Consider the following 7,965-nt stretch of genomic DNA (forward strand, 5'->3'; position numbering starts at 1 on the left):
CTACTCAGGAGAAGTCTCAGCTTCTTCAATGGGTCAGCATCAGAAAATGGCTCACTACATGCTGAGCTATTTTATCTACCCAAAGATTAACTGCACTACATCAGCAACCAACTTTGAACAGTGCTTCATATGGCACATGCTGACGTACACCGCCATCAACATGCCGGTCTTCCTAGTTGCTGGCTTCCTACGCAACACGGGTACACTAAGGTTAGGGTCAATTATCACCAGGATCCTCATCGACCACAAGATTGACCTCGAAGGTGAGGAATCTTTCAGAGGAACCGAGATCACAGCTGCCTCGCTGTGGGCACTGAAGTTTGGACAGACTTTGAAGAAAGGTAAAGCTGATGCTGCTGCTGATGCTGGCCAAGCTGAGGAAACTTCTGAGCCAAAGAAAGGGCGAAGAACTAAGGCCCCAGCTTCTCGCAAGACGAAATCTGCTGAGACTCCTTCTAAAAACGTTGAGTCTCTAGCGAAGAGGCAAAGGTCAGCTGGTAAGTCAGCTGAGAAGAGAACCAGGCAAGGTGAGCCTGGAACTGAGGAAGCTGCTGAGCAACCTCAGAAGAAGCAGAAGACTTCAACTTTGACTCCTCTGGAAGCCATACCGACCGACTTCATTGTACCGGGTGACTCTCACTTCACCCAGTGTCAAGGTACAGGTGCTGAGTCTGAAGAGCCTGAGGTCCAACTAGATGATCACTTCATCTCTCAAGTTGAGGAAGAACTTGATGGAGATAGTACTGAGGAAGAAGAAGAAGAAGAAGCCAGCGGTCAGGATGACGTTGAGGATTCTGAGGAATATGCCAGCGAAATTGAAGCTGAGGATGCTAACACTGGGTTAGCTGGTGGAGATGTGCATGTCAACACTGAGTTGGCTGCTGGAGTTGAGCAAGTACTTGACCAACACACTGTTGATCAAGGTAAAGAGCAAGCTGACCAGACTCATACTGAGCAACAGGGATCCTCTCCTACTCACTCAGAAGAACCTGCTCCTACTAACACTCCACCTCGCAGAAGGCGAAAGTTGGTCAAGACCAGTGAAAAACCAGTCATTGAACTTCCTGTGCAACTTCCAACTCTTCCTAACATTGTCCTCTCTAAGACAACTAAGGACCCTTCTACCGTCCAACTTAAATTCTTCAATCGCCAATCCACTTCCACTACATCGGCGCAATTGGAAAAACAAGCCTCTGTTTCTTCTCAACAGGAACATGCCGACCCCAATGCCTCAGCAACATCAACCAGTCAGGTTGAGCCGTCTACTGTTCATGCTGTTTCCTCAAGCATGGTGCTGACTCCCCATCCTTCTGCCGTCAGCACAGACAGTATTCGCATTACAACTTCTCAACCTCAACTCTCTGCCGATCAATCAACTATTCCTTCAACTCAAGTGCAGATTGAGACTTCTATTCCAGTCATTGACCAGGTTACACCTTTTACTCCACTTCCTTCTGGTCATACTGATGTCCATCTGAATGCCACTGAGTTTGGCAAAAAGATCATCGACTCAGTGCAAGCATTAATCCGGTAACTTCAACATTCCACTCCTCCTGCTGCTGGTTCTACTATTCTCGAGACTACCCAGCTCTCTCAGGTCACTCAGCTTCTAAATGAAGTTAAGGGACTTAAAGATTTGCTAAATGTCGTCTTATCCTTCCAAGCCCAGCAAGCTAAGCAGGATTCTATTGCCAAGTTGGCAGAAATACAGCTGACAACAGTTCAACATCTGAACTCTCTCCATCACCAAGTCCAGAAGTTGTCCGCTGTAAACACTGACTACGCCACTTCCTCTGAACTCAAAATGCTCTTTGCTCGGCTTCACACTGAGCAACTGAAGACCAACGAGCAAATGGTGTCATACAGTCAGTGCTCAGTAGAGCAAATCGGTGAGGCTATAAGGCTGCTTAATCTAAATAAGCAAGAGATGGATAGTGACGCATTGAAGCAGAATGAGTTGCTGTCTCTCGCACAACAATCTTTCAACCACATCCGTCATAACAATATCCAACGTCATCATTATGACTCAGCTCTCTTGAAGACATTCCACCAAATCTTTGCTGGCCTCTCTAAAGCTCTTATCTGGCAAGCCAAAGCTCAAGCTTATAATGTAAATATGCTCAGTGCTGCTGATCTCCGCATACCCGTAGAGGTCTCAGCAGATGGAGTTGCCATTTTTGATGGCGTAAATGAGAGCGCTGACAAACTAAAAGAGCTTTCACAAGAACTGACTCGCGCTGTGTTAACCGATGCATTCAAGCTCCCTGAAGTTGACAAAATAGGGGAGAAAGCGCAAGCAGCTAGAGCTCAGTATGAGCGACGTCAGTACGAGCGAAGTCAGTCACAAGGCAAGAAAAAGAAATAGATAGGCTAGCTCAGCAATAGGCCAAAACAGTTGTAATCTTTTTGTTGCCGTATCTATATATGTGTTGATATGTAATTACTGACTTCTATCATATATATCCTATCTGCATTTCTTATTCAAATCCTGAGTTATGATATATGTTCCTATATACTGAGTTATTAAGTATCTTCAATTAAAATCAGCCATGTTTAACACTTGTAAAAATTATTTGACTAAATCAAATGCTGATAACATGTTTGACATTTGACCTATGTGTTTATAAAACAAGAACTCATTGAACAATAAATTACTCAGCGCGCTCTATATGATTAAACCTTCCGCTTTATACTGAGTAAATAGAATATGTTGAAATAGCTGACCTATATCTGAAAACTGACCTTAAATTTACTCATGTAAACCCTTACAAGTTTCAAGTAAAACTTAAGTCAGTTGCTCAACCCTTACGGGGGAGTTTGCTAAATTATACTAGGTCAACTATCATGGGGGAGCTCATACTGAGTTCCTTGCTGAATAGTTTTGCCAACATCAAAATGGGGGAGTTTGTTGAAACACCTTTCCACATAATTTTGATTTGACAAAATTGTTTAAGTATAACTTAAAATACATATTCTAAACACACTAAGTTTAAATGCTTTGATTTATTCTACTAATGTGTTTGTTCAATGTTGAGTTAAAACTGTTATAAGACATAAGGATCAAAAGGCCCAAGCCCAATACGGAAGCCAAGGCCCAAGTCAAACAACTCAGTACACTCAGCCCGCGTATGTCAAGACGTTGCCGTTTTGAACAAAACGCAACTCAGCAAACGGAAGGATCTAGAAGACCTTCGGGAACAACTTCAAGATGAAGCTGCTGAGTAGTCTCGACAAAGCGTACAAGACAGCAGCTGGCAAAGGAAAACTTCCAAACAAAGTATTTCCTCTTTGGGCAAAGTTCAGACGACACAGTATGCTGTCCAGTTGACTTTACCATAAAAGGAGAGACAGTCTGCTGAGCTGACCGAGGACAGAAGATACACGATTGTGATTGGCCGAGAGCTCTGAGCAAGTCAGGATGACAACGACATATAGCCGTTTTCCTCCAACGGTTATTTCGAAATTCGAAATGACCGATGCCCAGACGTCTCTATAAATAGTGCCATCACAAGCTTCATTCTACACAGAACTTGATCAAGACATTACGCTGACCAAATCTCTACAAGTTCTGCAAGCAAGAAGCAAAGCAAAAATTCTTACACTACATTTCTCATATCTGTGTAAAAGTCTAGAGTGATTGTAAATCGTCTAAAGTGTCTTAGCACATCTTTGTATTAGGAAAAAACACTTATCATTTCTAGAGATAGAAAGGAGAGGCTGAGTACTCGGTTTTAAGTACTCAGCGGAGAGATTAGGATTGAGTAGAAGTATAGAGGAAGGTACTCTTGTCATACTCAATTGCTGATATTGTAAAAGGTATGAGGCTCTACCTTTAAAGAGCTCAGTAGAGTATTTGAAATCTCGGAACGTGTTCCGGGGACAGGACGTAGGCTTAGAAGAAGCCGAACCTGGATAAATCTGTTGAGTGAAGTATTTCTTACCTTAACTCCTTATTTATATTGCTTGCTTTAAATAATCAAAACTGACCAAGTAAAGAGGTCAAGTTGAGTTGTGCGCGTTGAACGTCTGAGCTCAGGAATAGACTCTAAGTGCTATTTCCTGACTCAAGCTAAGAAACTGACCTAGTCACCTGTTGACTAAGCCATTATCTTATTGTTTACTCAGCGCCGCTGTTCAAATCTTTTTCTTTAGAAAAAGAAGTCTGCCTAAATTGAAAAAAAAGTTTAAATAGTTCCTAACCCCCCCCTGGAACTATACTTGCAACTAAACAAGGGACCAATAAGTGGTATCAGAGCTTAAAAGCTCACTTTAAAAGGTCTAACAACCTTGAGCTGATCCCTACCATGGGCGAAAACAGCACTCGATTTCTCCCTGGAAACCAAACAACTCAAATACTGCCTGAGGGGCTGTCCATTACTAGGCCTCCCCTATTCTTCGGGTCAAACTGGCCACATTAAGTCAAACTGCCCCACGCTGAGGAAAGACAAGAAAAGTGGGAAGAAAGTAATGGTGGCTACTTGGAGCAACAGCGACGAGTCTTCATCCACAGAAACTGAGGCCACCAAGTCAGCGAAGATATGCTTCATGGCTGACGAACTTGCTGAGCCATGCGTCTCTGAGCATGCTGACCCATCCATCGCATCAGATGATGAGGAACAATCAAATGAGGTAATTTCTCTTCCCCAGCTCAGAAACGATATGGTTAATGCCCTGAGTGATCTCTATACATTTGTCAAGAAGTGTAATAAGAAAGTTAGAGCACTCAGCAGGCGCTGTGACGAAGTGGAAGAGGTCAAACTGAGTGACCTCAGATACCTTCTTCAGGACAATTCGACTCTGCATGATAACATGAAGATCATGCATGAGTATGTCTCTGAAGTCCAGACAGTTTCAAAGAAACTGAGGAAGGACCTCACAACCATCCAAAACCAACTAAAGGTTCCAAATAAAAATAACATTCCTCTGAGAACTCAGTACCAAGGTACTCGACAGAGATGGAATCCCCAGCGAAAAGTCCAATGTGACTTTTGTGGGAAGTTAGGACACACCACTAAGGTGTGCTGGCACGCTCAGCACTGGGGTGCTGATAAGTCAGTAAAAAATCCTAAACAGAAGGTCAGTTGTGACTTCTGTGGAAAGAATGGCCATACTGTCCATGTATGCCGCCATAAAATAAAGTATGATGCTATACCTGTTGCACCTAACAAGTCAGGACCCAAAAAGAATTGGGTACCTAAAAGTAACTAGTTACAATGCAGGTAAGCCTGAGATGTGCCGAGAAGTCAAAGATGTGGTATATTGACAGCGCATGCTCAAGGCATATGACGGGTGATGAAACTCAGTTCATCACGTTTGAACGTAAACGAGGAGGGAGCGTAAGTTTTGGAGACAACAAGAAGGGTAAGATAGTAGGCTCAGGAACCATCGGAGGTAATCCTACTATTGAATCTGTCTCCCTAGTCAGCGGACTCAAATATAACTTACTCAGCGTAGCTCAGCTATGTGACAATGGGAGAAAAGTTATATTTGATGCTACTGGATGTAAAATATACGAGGGTAAAACAAATGAGTTAATTTTAACTGCCCCTCGGATAGATAATGTCTTTATGCTAGACTTAGAGAAAAAGTTTTCAAAAACTGTGTGCTTAGTAACAAAGGAAGAAAATTCCTGGCTATGGCACAGGAGACTTGGTCATGTAAGCATGGACCTCCTGGCCAAACTAGCAAGAAAGCAATTGGTTGAGGGACTGCCCGAACTTTAATTTCAAAAAGATCAATTATGCCACGCTTGCCAAGCTGGAAAACAAACCAAACAATCTTTTCACAGTAAAAACATTGTCTCAACTAAACGTCCATTAGAGTTACTACACTTGGATCTCTTTGGTCCAGTCCAGCCGCTGAGTCTGGGTGGAAGAAGATTTTCCTTGGTCATTGTAGATGACTTCTCTCGGTATATGTGGGTCATCTTGCTGACCAGCAAGGATGAGACTTTTGAGACATTTTCAAATTTGGTTAGAAAAATTGAAAATGAAAAAGACCTAAAATTAGCTCATATCCGTAGTGATAACGGTGGAGAGTTCAAAAACCAAAAGTTTGTTGAATTCTGTGAAGCCAGCGGCATTGACCACAATTTTTCTGCTCCTAGAACACCTCAGCAAATGGGGTTGTAGAAAGGAAGAACAGAACTCTGGTTGAAATAGCCAGGACAATGCTGGATGAGCATAGGCTTCCAAAGTATTTTTGGGGAGAGGCTGTTAACACAGCATGCTACATTCTTAATAAGGCTCTAGTTAGACCTATACTCAAGAAAACCCCCTATGAACTTTGTTAACACAGCATGCTACATTCTTAGTAAGTCTTATAACTTTGCAATGAATTTATAGTGTTTTACCAATGACGTGTTGATGAGGGTTTATATTTCTATGCTTAGGCATTTATGCATGTGATAGATGAATGTTAGGACACTGCTTGCATCTTCACTGATATCTCTATCAATCTCGCAACCTCGAAGCAGACATGTTAGATGGTTGTGTCAAAGGTTTTCTTAACAGAAATGCAGCTTTTATCTTAATGCAAGAAAGAATGTTCCTTTAGGACGCTATTGGTTCTAGTAAATCTTAGAAACTTAAGAACACACGAGAGTTGACTTAAGTGGGCATTAAAGCTGATACTTTGACTTCATTGGTATTATTACTGATTCATTGCACTGTTTTAGGAGCTTGCACTACCTGTTCGGCCGTGCTTAGCCTGTTCTATCTTTTAACTGTCATTTATTTGTCATATCTTTAATAGAATTAGCACTCTTTTGTCTTAACTGACCAACCTCAACAATCAACTTTACTAAGAAAGATACCTTTACACACACACTGTTAAACAACGATTTTCTTATATTATTTTGGATCTCAATCCCTGTGGAGACGATACTTGACTTATCACTTTATTACTTGTATCTAGTACACTTGATAGAGTCTCTTCTAAGGATAACAAGTTTTTGGCGCCGTCGCCGGGGATTGAAAGCAACAAAATTTATCTGAAATTTCTGTGAAATAGGGTGTTTTTAATCTGTTTGCTAAGGCGTGCTGGAAAAAGAAGTTCTCAACTTGTTTATGCGTAGAGCTGGACCTCCTGTTTTTCCTATCGATCTCGAATTAGAGAGAACGTGTAGACGAAACCGAGCGGGAGCTCGACGTGCTAGACAAAGAGAGAGACAAAGAGAAAGAAGAATGGCTGGAAGAGGACTGGAACACGTTGTTCAGCCTGGTCTTGAAGGAGAAGGAGAAAACAACAATCCTCCAATCATGAGGATTAGAGATTACTTCCGACCCACAACAGAGGGACATTCTTCATGCATTGTGCTACCTAACAAGGGGAACAACATGTTTGAGGTGAAGGGGTCCATGATACAGATGATCCAGGCCTCAGTACAATTCAATAGGTATCAATCTGAAGATCCAAATGGGCATATTCAAGAATTCATCACGTTGTGCAACATGTTCAGATCAAACAGAGGCGTTTCTGATGACGTAATTAGACTGAAGCTATTTCCTTTTTCCCTAAAGGATAAAGCAAAGAACTGGCTAAGAAATTTACAGACAGGGACAATCACAACTTGGGAAGAAATGGCACGAGCTTTTCTGATGAAATATTTCCCACCTCGACAAGCCATAAAACTGAGAAATGAAGTGTCTCGGTTTGTACAAAAAGAGGACGAGTCGCTAGTAGAAGCCTGGGAAAGATACAAAGAGTTGTTGAGAAGGGTACCAAATCATGGTATCCTTATGTGGATGCAAGTGCAGAATTTTTATAATGGTGTAACAAACATCTACAAAATCCAGATTGAATCCATTGCCAATGGTAACCCAGAAGATCTTGAGCCACAGGCTTTGTATGACCTTATTGAGAGGGTAGTAAGCACAAGTTACAACTGGCACTCCGCCAGAAGTGAAGGAAAAAGAGCGGGAAATGAAGATGTTGTGTCAAAATTGACAAGTCAGGTAGAACAGC

The 7,965-nt window shown here is 42.0% G+C and overlaps 1 non-coding gene across 1 annotated transcript; it reads right to left on the bottom strand.

The window, feature by feature from the left end:
* Positions 1 to 7,628: 7,628 nt before the first annotated feature.
* Positions 7,629 to 7,735, bottom strand: LOC136231663 (small nucleolar RNA R71). The gene has a single exon (XR_010690033.1). It is a non-coding gene; the product is annotated as a small nucleolar RNA R71 (small nucleolar RNA).
* Between the last annotated feature and the right edge of the window lie 230 nt (positions 7,736 to 7,965).

Source organism: Euphorbia lathyris, chromosome 5, assembly GCF_963576675.1.
Source record: "Euphorbia lathyris chromosome 5, ddEupLath1.1, whole genome shotgun sequence".
Classification (NCBI taxonomy): domain Eukaryota; kingdom Viridiplantae; phylum Streptophyta; class Magnoliopsida; order Malpighiales; family Euphorbiaceae; genus Euphorbia; species Euphorbia lathyris.